We start from the raw sequence: 21,494 nt of genomic DNA, 5'->3' as shown, positions 1-21,494 counted from the left end.
TCAGCCACGTGCAAAGCAAGCACCTTATCTGCGGTCCTACGGCTCTGGCCCAGGGGATCCCAGCCTGTGAGGCCAAATTTACAGGTAGGCCTGGGAGCCCCTGGAATTCCCCTGGGGCCCAGCGGGGGGCTGGGAGGAACCCACCTTCAGCCCCCCAGGGGTGCTGCTTGGTGGAACTGGGGGAGGCTTCCTATTGCAGGGGGCAGGGAGGGGCCCAGCAGGGTCAGTCTCAGGGTCCAGGGAAAGGCACGGCAGGCACGTTGTCGGGGAGGAAGTAGGAGGGCAGCGGGCAGTGTCCTTCCGGCGGGGCTGACCGTCATCGGCCCCAGCTCCTCCAGCAGCGCCAGAAGCCTCGGCCACGCTCCTCCCCAGACTCTCCGGCTCCTCTGCTCACCACCACTCCCCGGGGTGACAGAGACATCAAAGTGACAGGTGCGGCCTTCGGCTCAGCGCGCCTCCGTTTCTTTTGCCGACTTTATGGAAGTGTAATTCAGACAAATAAAAGGCATATGTTTTAAGTGTTCCATCGGATGAATTTTGACAAATTTATATGCACGTCTAACCACCGCTATAATCAGGGCACGGGACATTTTCATCATCCTTAAAAGCTCCCCCGGGCCCCTTCCCAGTCGATGCCCCCCAGCCCCGGGCAGCCACTGATCTGCTTTCTGTCACTCGAGATTAGATTTGTCTTTGCTGGCGGTTCATAGGAATGGAATTATGCGATATGTCCCCTCAGGTTCTGGCTGCTTCTCGCTCTCCGTGACGCTGATGAGATTCTCCCGTGTTGTTCTGTCGTGAGTTTGCACCTTTCTCCAGCGGAAGAGGGAGGGTCCCATTGTACGAAGACACGACCCTCTGGTGGCCTCTTGATGGACGTTTGTGTTGTTTCCGGGTAAAGCCGTGTCTAAGAAAATATATGAGAACACAGGTTCGAATTTCTCTTGGGTAAGTTCCTACCAGTAGGGTGATGAGACCTTACAGTCACCATCACTGTCATCCTGTTGCTCATTGATTTGTTCAAGCGGGCACCAGTAACGTCTCTCATTGAGAGACTTATTTGTTACTGTTTTTGGCATATCCAATAAGCCACGGGTAGCTTGCCAGGCTCTGCCGCGCGGGCGCGATACTCTCGGTAGCTTGCCAGGCTCTCCGAGAGGGGCGGAGGAAGCGAACACGGGTCGGCCACATGAAAGGCGAACGCCCAACCGCTGTGCTATCGCTCCAGCCTTACGGTAATTGTGCTTTTAAGAGACTAAGAAGGGGGCTGGAGTGCTGGTACAGCGGGTAGGAGGACACTTGCCTTGTTCACACCAACTAGGGTTTGATCCCTGGCACCCTGTACATTCCCCTGAGCCCACAAGGTGTTATCGCTGAGTGCAGAGCCAGGAGTAAGTCCTGAGCACAGCCATATGGGACCCAACTCCTCCACCCACAAGAAAAAAGAAAAAAAACTGTTAAGGTTTTGGGGCTGGAGCAATAGCACAGCGGGTAGGGCGTTTGCCTTGCATGCAGCCAACCCAGGTTCGATTCCCAGCATCCCATATGGTCCCCTGAGCACCACCAGGAGTAATTCCTGAGTGCATGAGCCAGGAGTAACCCCTGTGCATCGCCGGGTGTGACTCAAAAACAAACAAACAAACAAACAAACTGCTAAGTTTTTGCTTTGGGGAGTGGGGTGGCACTATCCACAGGGCCCAGGGGTTATTCTGACGCTGTGCTCATGTGTGACCCCGAGTGGTGCTCAGAGGACCATCTGTGGTGCCAGAGATAAGCGGGGGTCAACCACATGCAGCGCCTCACCGCCCCCGCCCCCCGCACTATCCCTTGGACCCTGTGTCTCTTCTCTGTCCACCTGGCTCCCAGGACCCGTGGGCAGTCCATACCGTGATCTGGCAGGGGCGGGATGATGTGTGTCCTTGTCCCCTGCCCGGGCTTTCAGTGGACATGCAGCCGCCCGGGGCCAGGGACTGGTGTCTCCCTCCCGTCCAGAGACGGAAGCTGGAGACCCACAGATCCTCCTGTGGCCCCTCCATGCTCTTTCTCTTGTGGCCCCCAGATCCCACAGCTGACCCTGCACATGCCGTCCACCCTGGGGCTTCCCTGACCAGGAGCCCTGGGTCCCACACACGTGACTCAGAGGTTGGGCCTGAAGAGTGCTCTCGGGACAGCCTCCCCCCAGGAGGAGCAGAAGCAGCTCCAGGGGACTTCAGGGCTCAGCCCCAGAGAGAACCCAGAGCTGCCCGTAGGCCCCCTCCCCACTCGCACCCCGAGCCTGCAGAGACGGACACCTCTGAGCAGAGAGCAGCTGGGGTGCTGCCCTGCCCTCGCGGCCAGGAGTCCCCCACCTGGGAGGGCATGGTCAGTTCTCAGGCACTGAGTTTGGGGTGTCCCTCTTTCCAGTTTTAGCATATGTGCTGTCGAAGCACTCGGGGGTCCCCTGGTGAAGCGGTGGGTGGGGAAAGGACTGGCACCCCAGGACTTCAGGAGTCCAAAGACCTGACCAGGCCAGGCCCACAGGGAGAACAGGTCACTCCTGGGCACTCCAGACCACTCTGACACACTGGGTGCCACTGGGTGCCACCGGGTCACCTCAGGTCACACTGTGTCACTCAGGTCCCACTGGGGCCGACCGGGTCCCACTGGGTCACAGCCGAGCTGCAGGGGCCACAGGGCAGTGTGCACTGGGCGGGTCACCTGAGCAGCCATGCGCTGGCCTGGCATGACCTTCATCCCTCCACAGTGCAGCCAGGAAGCTGGGCAGGGGCGGGCTACACGCCCTCCCTTGGGCCTCTCCTGAGATTCTTCCACATGGTATGGACCTAGGACCCAGGGCCATTCTGCTCTGGAGTCAGTCCCTGGGTTCAGATCCTGCAGCCTCAAGTCCCGCGACCTGAAGGCGCCAGCTTCTGTTGCTGCTCTTTGAGGGGGTGAGGAGTGACAGTCCTTCGCTCGGGGCTCTGTCGAAAGGGTGGCAGGGCCCGGGAGAGGCTGCTCACCCTGCACGTGGCTGATCCAGGTTTGATCCCCAGCACAGAGTATGGCTCCCAGAGCACTGCCAGGAGTGATCCCTGAGCACTGCCAGGAGTATCCTCGAGCACAGAGCCAGGAGTGATCCCTGAGCACTGCACCTGAAATGATCCCTGAGCACTGCCAGGAGTGATCCCCAAGCACAGAGCCAGGAGTGATTCCTGAGCACTGCCAGGAATGATTCCTGAGTACAGAGTCAGGAGTGATCCCCAAGCAACACCAGGAGTGATCCCTGAGCACTACCAGGAATGATTCCTGAGTATAGAACCAGGAGTGATCCCTGAGCACAGAGGCAGGAGTTATCCCTGAGCACAGAGCTAGAAGTGACCCCTGACTACCATCATGTGTGTCTCCATCGCTCCCCACCCCAAGAAGAGCAACACAGGGGGCTGGAGTGATAGCACAGCGGGTAGGGCGTTTGCCTTGCACGCGGCCGACCCGGGTTCAAATCCCAGCATCCCATATGGTCCCCTGAGCACCGCAGGTGATTCCTGAGTGCATGAGCCAGGAGTGACCCCTGTGCATCGCCAGGTGTGACCCAAAAAGAAAAAAAAAAAAGAAAAGCAACACAGCGACTGGGTAGGACTCAGTGGCTGAGCTCACGCCTGGCACGTGGCAGCCCCCTCTCAAGGGCCCTGAGCATGGCTGGGAGCCTCCCTCGAGCACTGAGCCAGAGGCAGCCCCTGAGCATCACCAGAGTAGCCCCACCCAGGGGGGAATAAAAAGCCAAAACCTAAAACAACAAGGAAACGCACAGCCGGTGCTGGCCCTGCCAGTGCCGCGATGGCTGTCGTGTCCCCTGACCTGTCCCTGAGCAGCGAGTGGTCCCGGCACTCCCGGTGAGGTGAGGCTGGCGGCCCACAAATACAGAGCTGGAGCTGCTGAGTCCAAAGCTGGAGGAGTTCTGGAGGAGGAGGCCAGGGTCTGGGACCTGAGACCCAAGGGCCTGACTCTGGAACACCTAGGGGTTAGGTAGCCAGGTGGGACACCGCTCTCCCCCCGACACGATGGGCGTCTGTCTGCACCCCCCCCCAACTCCCCTGCTGGAATAAAATTCAGCATGTGGATTGTTTTGACTCTGGGTTCCGGGGGCCTCCCTGCCCCCCCACGCCTCAGCCTCCATCCATCCCGGCGGCCCCTGGCTCAGTCTCTCCATCACCCTCGGCCTCCGCCCCTGCAGGTTTCGCTAATTCCGTCTGGGCTTGGTTCTCCCCCTCCCGCTTCTTCCCGTGTCCCCAGAGCTTAGAGTTCGTCTCCCGCCTCTGCTCAGCCCAGCTCTGGCTCTGCTGGGGGGAACCACGAGGGGGTCCCCGCTGCTGAAGGGCCACCCTAGGCCCTAGGCCCAGCCCTATCGATTAGGACCTGGGGGGGGCAGGGGTCTGTCCCCCCGGGGCCGAGGCCAGCCCCATCAGCGCTGCTAATATTAGCGCGGCGAGGCAGCTGGCTGATGGATTAGCAGAAATTAAGAATTCAAGTTCTGTAATTCGAGTCGGACGGCTGCTGCTCGCTGTCAGCTAATACTTCCCCAGAAATTAATGAGAGGAGGAGGCCGCAATGCCAGCTCCCGCCTGGACCACATAACCTCCGCCTGGAGTTGCGCAATTGAACCCTAAGCAGACATTGCCCGGAGAGCTGGGGTCCCGTGAGCGTCAGATCTCATGCTCTGATGCTCGGGGATCCCTTGGTTCCTAGATCCCCCCCTCCCCCGGAGCCCCGGGCTCTGCCCGCAGGCTGCAGGCACCGGCTCCGTGCCCCCGGGGCTCTGCCTGACTCCATCATGGGGCGCCCTCTGTGAAACGCAGCTCAGCACCTGCCCTTCGAGACCCAGGCACCGGCTCCCAGTGTCCTCCCCACTCCTGCCTCTTCTCCTGAGGGCACCCATGGGAGTCCCCAGAGTCCTCAGTGGTGGGGCCGATGTCTCCTGAGCCCGGTAACTTCATTTCTTCCCCTTATGTTGTGCCAAGTCTTTTTTTTTCTTCTTCTTGGGTCACACCCGGCAATGCACAGGGGTTACTCCTGGCTCTGCACTCAGGAACTACTCCTGGCGGTGCTCGGGGGACCATATGGGTTGCTGGGAATCAAACCCGGGTCGGCCAACGTGCAAGGTAAACCCACGCCCTACCCGCTGTGCTATTGCTCCAGCCCCTGTGCCAAGTCTTAAGGCTTCAGGTCAGTCTGAGACGGGGTGCCCTCTCTCCCGAGTTTTAATTTTGATGTCTGTCCTAGCCCCCTGCCAGGCTCAAAGACCAGTGAATGCAGGAGGCCAGTGAGGTAGTAGAGGGTGGGGCACTTGCCTTACCTGCAGCTTCCATCCGGGGCACCCCATAGGGTCCCCTGAGCCCTGCCAGGACTGACCCCTGAGCACAGAGACAGGAGTAAGCCCTGAGCACCACTGGGAGTGGCCCCAAACCAAGCCAAAATAAAACCTGGTGGATTGAGGCCCGTGCCTGTAGCCTGTCCGAGGAGACCCTAATCCAGGCCCCACCAGGAGCAACTGAGCTGGGGGCAGCCCGTCAGCATTTCCAGGTGTGGCCCCTAAACTATCAATGCACACTTCCTGCTCCCTTCACACCTGCATCGTGGACAGTCCCCTGCCTGTGGCCGCCCACCAGAACTCACCGATGACTGACAGATGCTGGGATTAGCCAGGGCCAGGCCAGCCTCCCTGCATTCCCTGTGGCTGTGTCACGTGGGGGTGCGGGTCCACGTCCACTCCTGCTGTGTCCACTCCCGGAATGCATTTTCCTAAGTGGCAGCCTGGAAGCAATTTTTGGAGAAGGAAGGACACGGTGCTGACTTACTATACGGGCAGAGGAGCCAGAGCCAGAGCGCTTGCCTTGCATGCGGCCGGCCGGGGTTTGATCGCCATACGGTCCCCCAAGCCCCATCAGGCGTGGCCCCCGAATGCAGAGCCAGGAGAAAGCCCTGAGCGTCTCCGGATGTGGCTCCCAAAACAAAACAAAGGATGGCAGAATGGTTAGAGCAAGTCCAGCGAGTCTGGCTGACGGGGCATCTGGCAATGGAGCTGTCCTGTCACCCAGGAAGGACCCAGTCCACTGGCCCAGGCCCACTCTCTCCCTGGCACCTGTGCCCCCAGGCTCGGTTCCAGCTCAGGGAGGAGGAACCTGTCTTGAGCCGTCAGGCTGGGCACCCCCAGGTCCCTGTGGCACGGCTGTGCTGGGGTTGGGGCGGGAATCCTGCCTCGTGGAGAACCAGGACTGGGGGGATGGAGTGAACAGGGATTCCCCCAGCACCGGGAGGGCCAGCCTTCCTCTTTGACAGGTGGGAAAACTGAGGCTCAGAGAATGGGTGTATGTGAAGCGTGCAGGAGACCTGGGTTCCATCCCTGCTACCACATGGCATCCCGAGCATTGCTGGATGTGCCCTGTTCCCCCTCCCTTGCCAAAAAAAAAAAAAAAAGGTTGGCGTGTCATTCAATCCTGATTATCTGTTTACCGGATGGCAGGGTGAGCCCCGGGGCAGATGGTCTCAAATCTCTCTAGAAGGCTCCGCTCGATTCTGGAAAAATCCGATGTTCTTTCCAATCCTGCTTCCTCGGGCCAGAGTTTGAGCACAAACTCGCTCCCAGCTGGGCTGGGGCTGCAGGCAGAGAAGGGGTGAGGGAAGCTTGTTTCCGGCGGGGGCTGTTTGGGGCAAGAAACAGCCCTGGAGCCCAGTCACCCACCACCACCTCCTCTTCCCAACCAAGGCTGCCCGGACGCCCCCAGACTCCCAGTCCTCCCACATTTCTTTCCTTCGGAGGCTCACCCCACGCAGGATGAATACCAGGGAGAGGGTGGGGGAGGGGAGGGGCCCAGGGCTTCGGGTTCCGGCAGGATTGACCCTGGCCACCGGCCTCCACTGGGCCCTTCAAGGCCCAAATCGCCTCTTCCCAGATCCAATTAAAATGGTGATTGGAGCGAGGTAGAAATAATCACATAATCATTTTCTCCAATGAAGTGACGGGCTGGAGCTTGATTTGAAAGGGGGGGCTGGGGGCTGGAGCGATAGCACAGCGGGTAGGGTGTTTGCCTTGCACGCGGCCGACCCGGGTTTGATTCCCAGCATCCATATGGTCTCCCGAGCACTGCCAGGAGTAATTTCTGAGTGCATGAGCCAGGAATAACCCCTGTGCGTTGCTGGGTGTGACCTAAAAAAAAGCAAAAAAAAAAAAAAAATGAAAGCAGGGCTGGTAATTGAATCCGCGGGTCCCTTCCCAGGGAGGAGAGGGTCCTGGCTAGGGTCATACCCCTTGGCCCCCTCTGCCCCCCATAAACCCATCTATTCTGTCCTCACCATCTCCCGCACTTCCTCTGCTCACAGGTGTCTTGGCCTCCTCCCAGACACAGGCGAGGAGACGGAGCAATAATGCAGCGGGGAGGGTGTTTGCCTTGTACTTGGCTGGCCAGGGTTCAATCCCTGGCACACCATAAGGTCCCCCAAGCACCACCAGGAGTGACTCCTGAGGCTGAGCCAGGAGTAAGCCCCGAGCATAGCCAGGTGTGGCCCCCTCTCCCCCACCCCCCAAAAAAAAAACAACATCACAAAGTGAGTAAGGACACCAAGGACCCAGGACCCTCTGGGTCAAGCAAAGCCTGTGTCCACCTGGTCTCACTGACCTGTCCATGCCCCAGAGCTGTGCTCTGTCCGCCCTCTCCCAAGCCCTCTGAGTGGGGACCCTGCAGAGGGAAGGGGACAGGTCGCCACTGGCTCCCTCCCCCGGCATTCAGCGCCCGGTTCCGCCCCTCGGGAACGCCGTCCCTCTCACACACGGCGGAGCAGAAAACCCACTTCTGGGGCTCACACTTTTCCTCCCTCCTTCCACAGACAGTCGTTGGGGGGCTCATCCTGCAGTCCCCGAGGTCATGTGATGACGAGGATTGAACCAGGGGCTCCCACATGCAATGAAGGACTCGCAACCCTCCCCCTGCCCCTGCCAACATTCCAACATTCTTTTTGTTTTTGTTTTATTTGGGGGCCACAACTGGCAGTGCTCAGGTTACTCCTGGCTCAGTGCTCAGGGATCACTCCTGATGAGGTGCCAGGGATCGAATTCGGGTGGGCTGCCGGCAAGGCAAACACCCTCCCTGCTGTCCTATCTCTCTGGCCCCAACATTCTTGAATTGTGTTATTCTCCCCCTGCCCTCCCCCACCCCCACTGCCTGTGATGAGGGGGCTCCCCCCACCAGGTGGCGCTGCTCCCCAGCGGTCACTGCAGTGCTCACACAGGGGCTCGCCCAGGGTCACCCTCCCACTGCAGTGCTCACCCCTTTTAGTTGGGGCTCTCCCGGGGCTCCCCTTCTTTGGTTGGGGTGTTCACGCACATGAGCAGATATGCATGTGGTTTTGGACCACAAGGGCTGGTTTAGTGCCCAAAGGGCCATCCCTGCCGGTGCTCCCGGCCTGTGTGGGGCCAGGGACCGACCCCGGCTCCCGGCATGCAAAGCAGCTGCTCAGTGGTGAGCACAGATTCTTTGCGTCCTTGCCGACCCGTGAGGCCCTGAGCCAGACGCCAGGGGTGCAGAGAACGAGTCGCCAACTCCGGCTGCTGGAACAGCCCTCACCTGCAGGGGCCTCGAAGCCGAGAGGAACTGCGTGCCCGGAGATGAGGAGGGCAAAGGCGAGAAGATGGGAGGTGCGTGTCCCCAAGCACATGGCCCGCGGCACCCCGTCTCTAGGCCTGGTTTCCTGCTCTCGGCTCCATGGGCCTCTGCAGAGAAAAGGACCCGGGTGGCCTTGGTGAGTCGGAGGGGCACGTGCAACCGCTGGCAACCGTCTAGGGAAGGGGCCTGCTGCTGCTGTCCAGAGAAGGGGCGGCGAGTCTAGCGGTCAGTGCTGGGTGGGGGAACTAGGTCTCGCTCTTGCTCTGCAGCACCCGTGTGGCTATTTGGGACCGAGTGCCAGCTGCTGGCTAGGGAGAGCCCCTTGGCCACGGGGCTGCAGTTGTGGGGGAGAGAGAAACCATGGACGGGGGACTGGGTCGGGGAGGTGCCTGCAAGACTAAGCTGGGCCCTGGGGTCAGTGTCCACCTCCCTGAGGTCCCTGGGAGTCCAGGTGAGGCCCCTCTACCCAGTAGTTGCTCTGCCTTAGTCAGGCAGGAGTGAGGTAGACATGTCAGAACTGACCAGCTGGCTGGGACAGTTACCCCCAACCCCGGGCACACGGTTCTGGAGGGGACCCATCCCTGGGCCAGCTTTGCGCCTCCTTGACCAGCTCTGTGGCACCAACCACTGAGCTCCCCGCCCCGGGGGCCTGCCCAAGCTCTTGCCTGTGGCCCAGAATCCTTCTGGCACTGCAGGCCTGCTGGGCAGCCGCTGCAGGGGTGAGTCACAGCTCTCATCAGAGCCTAATTAATCAATTGAGTTAATCAGACAGCTGGGATGTGCTGGGGTTGCAGATGGGGCGGCTGAGAGAAAGAGGCCGTGCAGCCAGATGTGCAGCGCCCAGCCGGGCTGGCTGCGGGGCGGGATGAGGGCAGTGACCCGGGGTGCACCTGGACGGGGTCCCGGGAAGGAGGTGGAGGCGCCCAGCCAGGCCTTCAGGGGTGGGACTGGAAGGTGCTGGAAGGTGCTGGAAGGTGCCCTTTGCTAGGGCCAGGCATGGAGCCTGGGGAGGAAGGGCAGGAGTGGGACCTCTGCCACCCGGTGTCCTCGCTCATTTCTCATCTTGTCATGCGCGCCTTTGAGGCCGCTGGAGATTTTTCTTTGAATGGAGCGCAGAAAAGGAAGGAAAGGAAAACGGGGGAAGGTAGGTTCCCCTTCACTGGATCCCGGTTTGAGGGGGGAGGCTGCTCTGAGGCACTCAGATCTGACGGCGGAGCCCACACGCAGAGACCCGCCTGTCTCCCCAGCCTGGAGCTCACATCTGGGCTGGAGGGCCAGGAGGGGCGGGCCGAGGGCGGGCAGGAGGCCAGGAAGAAGGCGGGTGGAGATCACATCGTGATTCTCAAAGTCGGCTTTTGTCTATTTTTGTCTCCTCCGACCTTGGGAGGGCGGCAGGGAGAGAGCAGGGCAGGAAGCGGGATGGTGGGAACTGGACTCAGGGGAGGCCCTGGGGCCCCCCCACCTCACACAGGGCCATACTCTCGAGGGCCTTCTAGTACCCCCTGGGCTGCCAGCGACGCACCGTCTCCAGGGACTCAGAGTCCCGGAGGGTGGAGCTGCGTAGCCTGCCTGGGACACGCAAAGGCTTATGGGAGGAGGGTCAGCGGAGGGAGGCAGGAGAGGGGCAGGGCTGGTCCTGCAGGTGGGCTGGAGACAGGCCTCCCCTCTGAGGCAGAGGGGAGGCCATTAGGGTGGGTCTCTGTGAGCCAAGGAACCCGAGACCAGGCCCTGGGCATCTGGAATTGGCCAGGACGGGCTTCAGCAGCTCTGCAGAGATGTCTGCGTGTGTGCAGGCGCACAGCACCTACAAGGGTGGAAGAGACTGAGCCGGGGGGAGAGAGAAGGGGGGTGGGCGGAGCGATAGCACAGCAGGACCTTTTTACCTTGTACATGGACCCAGGTTCGATCCCCAGCATCGTGTATGGTCCCCCGAGCACCACCAGGAGCGACTGATTCCTGAGCATCGTTGGGTGTGGCTCAAAAAAAAAAAAAAGGAAAGTGTGTGTGGTTGTGTGTGTAGTCACATGTGACCTCAAGAATGGGGGCAGGGGGCCGGAGCGATAGCACAGCGGGTAGGGCGTTTGCCTTGCACGCGGCCGACCCGGGTTCGATCCCCGGCATCCCATATGGTCCCCCAAGCACCACCAGGAGTAATTCCTGAGTGCAAAGCCAGGAGTAACCCCTGAGCATCGCTCGGTGTGACCCAAAAAGCAAAAAAAAAAAAAAAAAAAAGAATGGGGGCAGGTCTGTGTGTGTCTGTATAGTGAGCAGACTTGTACGCTTACATGTCTGTGTGTCTGTGTGCGGTTGTGATTGTCAGAGCAGAGTTCACATTCTCTTTGGAGTCACAGGGCCCGTTAGAAATGTTCACAGGAGGGGCTGGAGCCATAGCACAGCGGGTAGGGCGTTTGCCTTGCACACAGCCGACCTAGGTTCGATTCCCAGCAATCCCACATGGTCCCCTGAGCACTGCCAGGTGTAATTCCTGAGAGTAGAGCCAGGAGTGACCCCTGGGCAATGCCGGGTGTGACCCAAAAAGCAAAAAAAAAAAAAATGTTCACAGGAGACTTGGTACAGCAGGTAAGGCACTTGCCTGGGACAAGAAAAGAAAGGAGAGAGAAAGAAAGAGAGGGGGGGGTGGGAGAGAAAGAAAGAGAGAGAAAGAAAGAGAAAGAAGGAAGGAAAGGAAAAGAAGAAAGAGAAAGAAAAAGAAAGAAGGGAGGGCAGGAAAAGAAGGAAGAAGAGAAGGAAAGAAAGAAAGGAAGGGAAAACAAAAAAAGAAAGAAAGAAAGGGAAGGAAGGAAGACAGAAAAAATAGAATAGTGAGTTAGGAATGTGGCTCAGTAGTAGAGAACAGCCTGTATTTTTAAAATTTTATTTTATTTTTATAAAGTTGTTCACAATAATTCACCGCACTTAATATTTGAACACCAATCCCACCACCGTGCACCTTCCCACCACTGTAAGAGCAAAGTGTGTGGAGATTGTTGTGTTTCATCCTGGAGCCATTTAAGCTCTTGTGTAAGAGATTTATAAGCCTGTATGTTAAACCCAAACAAATGTGTGCTACTTTTGGTACATCAGTGGGTTAGAGTATAAAAGTTTGCGCAACTAAGGATGTGGCTGCGTGCTCCAGGAATTCTGAAACTTAGAATATGATTATAGCCCAGATTCACTCATGGGTAAGGCCTATGTCGCTCTCTTCTGGGAGCTTTATTTCAGGATCTCTGGATCTTGGCCATTGATAAGATTACATGGCGCCAGGGGCAGTGTATGTGTGTGACTGACAAGTTACTGGAAAACTGGGGACCTGGGGGAAGAAGGCCCAGTACCGCTCCAATCAAGCTTGGAGATCTCAGTCACGGGTCCCGCATACCTGGGTTTTTCTGCAGGTTCCCTTGTGGGTAAGGCTCGTCCGAGCCCGCGGCTGCGGTTGGGCTCTGGAGGTTTTTCAGCCTGGACTTCATCCCTGCAAAAATAACAGTGAGAAGGGCCAGAGCAATAGCACAGCGGGTAGGGCATTTGCCTTGCACGAGGCTGACCCAGGTTCGATTCCGAGCATCCCATATGGTCCCCTGAGCACTGCCAGGGATAATTTCTGAGTGCAGAGCCAGGAGTCATGCCTGTGCATCGCCAGGTGTGACCCAAAAAGCAAAAAAAAAAAAAAAAAAGTCCAGTGTGTGGGGCATTTATTTGCCTTACACACAGCTCACCTGGGTTCAGCCCACAGCACCCCCGATGGTCCCCAGAACCCACCAGGATTGCAGAGCCAGGAGTAAATCTAGAGCATGCAGAGTGTGGTCACACACACACACACACACACACACACAACCCACTAATGAGAAAGAAGAAGAGAGGAAGCACTTGCTCGCAGGATTGCCTCTGATCACCAGCTACAGAACCTCACAGCCCCGTGATCCCACTTGCCAGGCCCTTGGGTGCGGGTCCCAGAGTCGCTCTCTGCTGAGTCAGATTCCAAGGGTTCCCGGGGCTCTTGCGATGGCAGGGGTGTGGGCCGACAATGGTCCCACTGCCCCTCCCATGCTGCCCCGCCCCCTCAGGTCTGCAGCCAGTAGGGGTGGGCTGGTAGGGGGCACTGGGGCTCCTTGAGCCAGCTGGCCCATGCTGCAGCGGCCTCCCCTGCCTCTGCTGAAAATGTCAGGCCACACCGGGGACCTTCCTCCTGGCATCGCCCTGGACCAGCCCCTGCCCACAAACCCCGCTGAGAGCAGCTGGGAAGTGGCGTCAGGCATCCTGGGCCCTCAGCCGCTAAACTGTTTCTGGGTGTTCTGTGGGGTTCCTAAAGTATTGCTTTCTCCCGGGGCCTCCACTACTGCCCACTTCCTCCGGCTGGACCTGCCTTCCCAGGAGCACCCCCATCCCGGGTCCCTGAGCACAGGCCCAGCCGTCACGCCGGGGAGGGGCACCTTGGGAGAAGCACCCAGTCCAGCCTCGCCGACTCGTCTCCTCCAGTCTGCTGCCTCTGTCCAGAGCCCTCCCTGCTCCTCCTGCGCCTTCCCTTCCTTCCCTTCCCCCACTCCCCTTCCATTACTTCCACTCCTTCCATCCTTCCATTCTTTCTACCCTTCTGCTCCTCCCATCCTCCTTCTGTTCCTTCCACCCTCCTCAGTTCCTTCCACCCTCCTCGTTTCCTCCCCTCCTCCTGCCATCCCGTCCTTCCTCCCTCTCCTCGGCTCTCTGTGGCGTGTTGCCCTGTGACCCCCTCCCTTCCTGGCAGCTTGCCTCAGGCACAGGATGGCGAGCAGTTCAGGTCCTCCCCACAGCAGGAGTGGGGGGGAGGGGGAGGGTCGCTGGAGTCTGCCCTGAGTCTCCCCCTGCCCCCCCTTCTGCAGAGAGACTCGGCCATTGGTGCGATTCTGGTGCTCACACAGTCTCTGGTGGAGGCACACTCCTGCCTTGCTCCTCCTCCGGTTTCGATGCTCACTGGGGTCTCCCACTTTTGTGGTGGTGCTTCCACACTTCCGGCTGCGGGGGGCCCGAACAACCAAGCCATTGGGTCAGCCTTTGGCGCATGAGGGTGGCTCTGGGGATCCAACTCAAGGCGTTGCAGGCAGGTATTCTTGCCGCCGAGCCACCCCGGGGTTCCCCTGGGGCTTCTCTTCCCCCCCCCCGCCCCGCCCCTAGAATTGTGCCTTCTCGATAGAGGTGCTGGGCCTACCGCTCACAGCCACTCCGCCTCTGCCCACAGTCCCGTGGGCGGCCAGGTCTACTGCCCCTCAGGGTGGCCACACGAGGCCTCGGAGTACTTGGGATGTGGCCGGCGGCCCACGCTGAGGAGATCTCGCACACGCGCCTCTGAGTTTGGAGTGTGCTTTGGGCCACGCTGCGCTGGCTCTGCCCCGTGTGAGGCTGAGCGGGGCTGGAGACGAGCTGTCCCACACCCTCAGCGCGTGTGGCTCCGTACCATCTCGCTGCACACACAACACAGACGGGGCTGGGCTTGGGCCCTCGATGCCGGGCTTAGGAAGGCGAGACCCGGGACGGTCTCAGGGACAGACCCTGAGCCAGAGATCGGGGACACTGCCGAGGCACTGGGCAGGCCTGGGCAGAGTCCAGCCTGCTCTGTGACTCTGTGACCGCCAAGCACAGAGCTGGGAGTAGCCCCTGGGCACAGCCAGGTGTGGCCCCCAAGCCCTCCACACACACCCCCTGTCAGGTCCAGTGAGTCAGCTGAGGGGGTGTAGCCACACAGCGGTGGAAGCCAGACAAGCCAACAGGCTGCCGACAGGCTGCAGAGCTCAGACCCCCCTTTCCAAGGGCGTCCAGAGAGGCTCCTGCTGAGCGGGGGAAGAGACGACTAGAGTGACATAAGGACCCAGTGGAGGGTTGTGGGCACTCTGGTGAAGCTGCAGAGGCCCCGAGCCATCAGCCTGGCTGAGGAAGCAGCTCCCAAGGACAAGCGCTCCGGCCACAGAAGTCTGCTCGGGCCCGACTCAGCCCCTGAGTGGGTGAGGCCCAAACATAAAGAAATGATGCTTTTAGGGGCTGGAGAGATAGCACAGTGGGTAGGGCGTTTGCCTTGCATGCGGCCAACTCGGGTTCAAATCCCAGCATCCCATATGGTCCCCTGAGCACTGCCAGGGGTAATTCCTGAGTGCAGAGCCAGGAGTAACCCCTGTGCATCACCAGGTGTGACCCAAAAAGCAAAAAAAAAAAAAGAAAGAAAGAAAGAAATGATGCTTTTAATGAGGGATGGAGACTGGAGTGATGGTACAGTGGGTAGGGCATTTGCCTGGCACGCAGCAGATCTGGGTTTGACCCCCAGCATCCCACCTGGTTCCCGGAGCATTGCCAGGAGTAATTCCTGAGTTGCAGAGCCAGGAGTAACCCCTGAGCACCGCTGGGTGTGGCCCCAATTCGCCCCGCCAAAAAAAAAAAAAAAGAATTTTAAATAAATAATTAAAAATAAACATAGCACAGCAGGGAAAGGCATTTGCTTTGCATGTGGCTGATCCAGGCTCAATCCCGGGCATAATATATAAGATCACCCCACCCCACCCCGCCCCGCCCCCGAGCCCTGCCAGGAGTAAGTCCTGAACATTGCAGGGTGTGCTCCCCAAACAAACAAAAGTTTTTAAATTAAGAAAAGCTAAAGAGGGATCGGAGCGATAGCACAGCAGGTAGGGCATTTGCCTTGCACGCGGCCGACCCGGGTCCGATTCCCAGATCTCATATGGTCCCTGCTAGGAGTAATTCCTGAGTGCATGAGCCAGGAGTAACCCCTGTGCATCATTAGGTGTGACCCCAAAATGCAAAAATAAATAAATAAATAAAGCTAACGAAAAAATACCCCAAACCTAGAACATTAATGTTCCCCCAATTGTAACCGTGTTACCTAAGCTACAATGATGTAACAGAAAAGGGAACTGTTCCCAGCCTCTGCAGAAGCTGCAGGCCATCACAGCCTCTGCCCCACCCTGAAATGCTCCCTGGTACCTGCTGCCAGGTATGTCCAGAAGTGCTCTCAGGGCACAGGAGCCCCGGATGACCCCTTGGTTCGTGCCCACTGGCATCTCCCAGGGCCCTGGGGCCGCCCCTGCTCCGGGCCCCGCCTCTGCTGCTCCTGCAGATCAGATTCACTGAGACCGGGGACTGTGTCTTTAATTTCCCTCCTGTCCGTCCCTGGAACGTGATAAAAATACCCTGCATTGATCTTTTTTCTTCCTCTTCTGCCAGGATAATGTTTACCCAGGTGTCAATCAGACGGAGAATTTGGCTTCCTAATTTCTCTTCTCCTCCCCGGGGGCCCGGCGTCTCCCCGCCTCATGCGGACACTGAGCTGGAATCAAGGTTACTAATAATCCCCCGGCACACACGGGCTCCGAGAGCACATATATTAAAGTCACATATTGATTTATATTTTCGGGTCCCTCTGCCTTTCTGCCCAGCCTCGGCCTTTCTCTCTGCCAAGGAGAGAAAAGAATGATCCGGCTATATTTATCGCCAAGATGGTTAGTATAAAGAGCATCGAGTCCCAAGGCAGCGCCACCTCTTCTGGCTTTCTTTGGGGGTGTTAAAAAAAAAAAAACAATAATGTGACATGGCCCGTCCATAAGCATTTCTCTTTGGCTGTTCCTTCTTTCCCGTCTCCTGGCAGGAAGGACTGAGAGGCTTAAGGGGGATGGTCCACGCCACCTGCTGACCTGACAGATGCTCAGAGTTGGGGGCTGCTGGGCCCCTGTCACCTGAGGAGATGACTTTGCAGGTAGGTGCCATGGAATGGGGGTGGAGGACCATGCCATGGTTCAGTGACCCTAAAAGGAGGCGTGGCGGAGCACCACATCATGAGTGATTCCACAACTTTGTTCCATTTCACAGTTGGGAAGACGAAGGTGGGTGTTTGCTTTCCCCGGGGGCTGCCGCTTGCAGGTCAGACGGGGCTTGAGGGACACATAACCTCCTGCGGGGGCGGGGTGAACACTGGGATCCCCTTCAGGCTGCTGGAGGGGGGAGGGGCAGCAGGAGAGACGGCCTGGCCTGCAGACTCTTGTTTTTTGTCTGTTTTTTGTTTTTTGGGGCCACACCCAGCCGTGCTCAGGGGTTACTCTGCACTGAGCTCAGGTATTACTCCTGGCGGGCTCGGGGGATGCCGGGGATTGAACCCGGGTCAGCCACATGTGCAAGACAAGTGCCCTCCCTGCTGTACTATTGCTCTGGCCCTCTTGCTCTTTTTGACTGGGGGAGGGGGCTTGAGTGGTACCTGGTGGTGCTCAGTATTTACCCCTGGCTCTGTGCTCCGGAATCACTCTTAGCAGTGCTCAAGGAAATGTATGTGGTGCCAGGCACCAAACCCAGCTGAACCACATGCAAAGAGCCTTATGCCCTGCACTGTCTCTCCAGACAGATTCTCCTGAAAAGTGAAAGGCAGGAAGAAGTGGGGACATAGCACCAAGCCTGGGACCCCCAGCATCTGCCTCTCTACACACTCACACACAACACACACACACACACACACACACACACACACACACACACACACACAAAACTCTTGCCTGACTGGAGTTTTAAAATGCCTCTTTAGAGCTGGAGTGATAGTACAGTGGGTAGGGTGTTTGCCTTGCACGCAACTGACCCGGGTTCCATCCCCCGCATCTCATCTGGTCTCTGGAGCACCACCAGGAGTAATTCTTGAGTGCAGAGGCAAGAGTAACCCCTGAGCATCGCCAAGTGTGCACCCCCCCCCCCACACACACACATACACGTAAGAGGCCTTTTGGGGGCCTGAGCGGTAGTAAAGCAGACAGGGCACCTGCCTTGCACACGGCCAACCTGGATTGGATGCCCGGCACCCCCATGGTCCCCTGCGCCCCACCTGGAGTGGGCGCAGAGCCCGAGTAGAGCTGGGCATGGCTGTACTCAAAAATCTAAACTAAAATGCCTCTTTGGGGCCAGGAGTGAATCAGCGGCTGAAAGTCAGCCCGGGACACGGAATGTCACAAGTCTCATCCCGGGCGCTGCAGAGCACGCACCTCAGCAGGTGGCCCGAGTGCTAAGACCAGAGCTGTGCCCACGGGATCTGGGAGCCTTGGTGCATTGTGCATCACTGGGGCCCTCGGGACGTGGGCAGCTCCAGGGCGCCACCTGCTGGTGGTCCCAGCTGCTGCACAGCCATAAGATCCCAGCCCGGTGCGGGTATGACACAGCCCAACTCCAGTCCCCATCCTTGGCACAGCCAACCTCAAAGCTGGGAGGGGAAGGGGGAAGGGGGGGAGGTCCTCAGGGTACATTTCCAGTCACAGAAACCACCAACGTTTTTGGCAAAGACGCCTACTGGGTGGAGTCTGCACAGGGGTTTAAGGCTCTTTCTTGCCTTGCACACAGCGGGCCCTGGGGTTCAATCCCAGCATCCCAGAGGGTCCCCTGAATCCCACCAGGAGTGATTTCTGAGCACGAAGTTGGGAATAAGTCCTGCGCAAGCCAATTGTGCTCCTCCCATCCCCCCTCCCCAAATCTTCAAGTAACTAAAATTACCATTTTGAATTTTGGTATGTTGGCAGTGGAAGGGGGGGGAGAAATGACACACCCAGCAGGAGGTACTCCTGCCTCTGTGCTCAGCAGTGATCCCAAGTAGTGCTCGAGGGATCATATGAGATGCCAGAGTTTCAAACCAGGCTCAATGAAGTTACTCCTGGCTCTGTACTTGGGAATCACTCCTGGCAGGGCACAGGGGACCATATGGGATGCTGGGAATCAAACTCCGGTTGGTCGTGTGCAAGGTAAGCACCCGACCCGCTGTACTATCACTCTTGTTCCCCAGTATTTTTTTTCCTGAGCGGCTCTTTGAACCGTTGTTGCTGGTGTGGAAGAGTGCGTACCTGACCTGTGCTTAGCCCTGAGTACGATCCCTGGGCCTGAACGGCCCCAGCACCTGCAGGCGTGACCCCTGTACACAAGCTAACACGGTGGTGGCTTGTGAGGTAAAACACAGGCTGGTCTGTGTGAGACCTGGGTTCGATCCCCAGCACCACCCATCCCCAGCCCCAAGCACGCCTGGGCCCTGCACTGCTGAGTCTGGCCCCCACAAGAACAAATTTAAAAAAAAAAAAAAAACTAATAACACCTCTTTGATGCCCGTTCCCTCTAGGGGCGCTCAGGAGGGCAGGCAAGGGGAGCAGGGGAGTCACAGACCCCACCCGTTGGGGGTACCCCCTCTCTGACAAGCGTCCCTTCCACATTCTTGGCTTTCTGTCTGGGGGCCACGCCCAGCGGTGTTCTGGGGTTACTCCTGGTTCTGAGCTCAGGGATCACTCCTAGTGGGCTGGGGGGACCCTATGGGGTGCCCGAGATGGAGCCCACAGGCAGTGCCGCCCTCACCCCGGTGGGCTGAGAGGAAGGTGTGGCCGCCGGCTCAGTCCAGCCCCCTGGCCTCCTGGGCTGCCTCTGGGGACCCCCAGAAGGCACTACCTTGGCCTTGAGGGTGGTGGACAGGGGTCACTTCAAGTGTCCGTCGTGGGGGCTGAGACTCGGATCCTCTTATGCAGATGGCCTCAGGAGGCTGAGCCGGAGGCATTGTCCAGGCAAGGTGCTGGCCACCCAGCCGCCCAACCCTACACCCTGAGCCCCCTTTGAGTTTTCAGTAATTTAACTGCACCAGTGCAACCCAGGACCCCTCGCCTTACTCCAGAACTTGCTCGCCCCCACAGGGCTGGCCCTGTCTCTGCGCCTGACCATCTTTGCCGTGAAGGCTGCGCCCCACCTGCACGCGAATGAGCAGAGGCCGGGGGTCACTGTGGCTGGGATCAGACAGTCCTAGGAAGTCCTTGCTTCCAGGGTCCCTTTGCACTGCGGGCCAGACAGCAGAGTGGGGATGGGGGCAGGGGGAGCTGCCGAGGGACCCTCACTCCCCGGGTATATTTTAATTTTTTTTTGCTTATTTTTTTGGGGGGGTCATTCCTGGCTCTGCACTCAGGAATTACTCCTGGCGGTGCCCGGGGAGGCCCTATGGGATGGACCCTACGGGATGGCCCCTGGGCAGCCCCGGGACCTCGGCCGTGACTCTGCGCCCGGGCCGCGGCTGATGGGCGTCGGAGCTGACGGGAGGCGTGCGGCGGAACGCGGCCTGACACCAGCCGGGTAATTGATCTGGAGGTGCCAATTTGCAGCAACTAAATATTTGGTTTCTGCCTCTGCCTGCTCCGCTTTCTGCTCAAACAAACTTCAATTAAAAGCGAAGAGCCAGAAGGGGGGCGGCCTGCGGGGGGCGGTGCCCCCACCCCGCGCCCGATCGATGCGGGAGCGGGAGGGTGGGGACGGCGGCGGGGAAGGACGAGCCGCGCGCCCCCTTCCGGTCACTGGGCGCCCCCTTAAGGGGCACGCGGAGGCTGCGGCCAGCGCAGCGAGGGGCGCCCACCACCCGACCTCCAACTGCACTCAGGCAGGGAGCGTAGGAGGTGGGCTCCAGGGTGCAGCCCCCCATCTCCTGATGCTCTCCCCACATCTGATGACCCCGCGGACACTGGGGCTGTCCCCAGGGCAGGGCAACTCTGGAGTTGGGGGTCTGGCAGGGGAAAGGAGTCCTGGGGAGGTGGCAGGATCATGGGCAGCAGCTGCTTCCTTCTGGAGGGGTCGAGACAAGCAACCTAGTGGAAACCCAGGGGGCGGTTAGCCCAAAGGTTCTTTTTGTTTTGGGCCACACCGGGCTGTGCTCAGGGGTTACTCCTGGCGGGTTCAGGGGACCTGGGCTGTCCCTGTGAGGTTCTGTATGGGCTGGACAGGGGTGGCAGAGGAGTCATGGGGGGGCAGATTCAGATGGGTGGAGAGATTTGGGGGCTCCTGGGGGGCCAGAGGTGAGGAGGAAGACCAAGGGACAGGGAGGTGGGCCCCTACCCCCCGCTCAGCCTCCAGCCCTCTGTGTGACGTGGGGCCAGGGTGTCAGGGGCCGTGTGGGGCTGAGGAGAGGGCCCCCCTCACCCCTGCTTCCCCGGCAAGTCCCTCCCCGGCCCCCAGGGTGCCCGCGCCTCCCTCCCCTCCCTGGGCGCTGAGCTGTGGAGCAGAATGATTTCCTGTAATTGGCCGCAATCCGGCCGCCAACTTGTTCTATCGACATGCTGGTTAGCTGGAAATTGTATTGGAATCTGAGAGACAGGGAGGGAGGGAGGGGAGGAGCCCATACGAGGCTTTCTGGGCCCCTGCTGGGTGCAGCCCACCCTGGGTGGGGGGGACAGAAATGCCCCCCCACCTCCACTCAGCTCCTGCAGGCCCCCCAGCCCCCCGATGGCCAGCACACACCCCTGGCGACCCTGGGTTAGTCCTTACTGTATCTTGCTGAGAACTTGGGGTTCTGGGCACCCATGACGAAGCTGTAACCTCCCCCCCTCCCCGTCTCCAGCATGGCTCCGTAACCAGAGGCTCATGGTGGGTGCGCCGGGTCTGGATACCTGGGCCCACAGCCCCCCTCCAAGTTCGCCCCAAGTCTACGTCTAATCAGCCCCCTCCCGCCTTCACAGCTGGGAGAGTGCAAGACGCTGCCTCTTTTTTTTTTTTTCTTTTTGGTTACACCAGGCGATGCTCAGGGGTCACTCCTGGCTCTGCACTCAGGAATTACTCCTGGCTGTGCTCGGGGGACCATATGGGATGCTGGGAATCGAACCCGGGTCGGCCGTGTGCAAGGCAAACGCCCCACCTGCTGTGCTATCGCTCCAGCCTGGTGGGTGTTCTGAGGAATGCTGTGGCTCTCTGGGGTCCATCCCCCAGCCCCCGCAGACTGGCACCTGCACCCCAACTGGCGGGGCTACAGCCAGCAGTGCCTGGGGCCGGGCAGGCCCACACTAGCGCTGGAGACTCCAGGCTGCTGGCCGAGCTTGGGCTGGGACCAGATCACACATCGCCTGTGGGTGCCGC

General features: G+C 59.2%; 2 long non-coding RNA genes across 2 annotated transcripts; both read right to left on the bottom strand.

Annotated features, from left to right (window-relative positions):
* Positions 1-658: 658 nt before the first annotated feature.
* Positions 659-6,704, bottom strand: LOC129403364 (uncharacterized). Its single transcript, XR_008629133.1, has 3 exons — positions 6,487-6,704; positions 5,650-5,787; positions 659-907 (listed from the first exon to the last, which is right to left on the bottom strand). It is a non-coding gene; the product is annotated as an uncharacterized LOC129403364 (long non-coding RNA).
* A 270-nt stretch (positions 6,705-6,974) lies between these two features.
* LOC129403365 (uncharacterized) lies at positions 6,975-10,847 on the bottom strand. The gene is made up of 3 exons (XR_008629134.1): positions 10,517-10,847; positions 8,595-8,740; positions 6,975-7,180 (listed from the first exon to the last, which is right to left on the bottom strand). It is a non-coding gene; the product is annotated as an uncharacterized LOC129403365 (long non-coding RNA).
* Between the last annotated feature and the right edge of the window lie 10,647 nt (positions 10,848-21,494).

Source organism: Sorex araneus, chromosome 3 (genome assembly GCF_027595985.1).
Source record: "Sorex araneus isolate mSorAra2 chromosome 3, mSorAra2.pri, whole genome shotgun sequence".
In the NCBI taxonomy this organism is placed as follows: Eukaryota; Metazoa; Chordata; class Mammalia; order Eulipotyphla; family Soricidae; genus Sorex; species Sorex araneus.
Note: the sequence above shows the minus strand (reverse complement) of the source record. Positions and strands in the feature narration are given on the sequence as shown.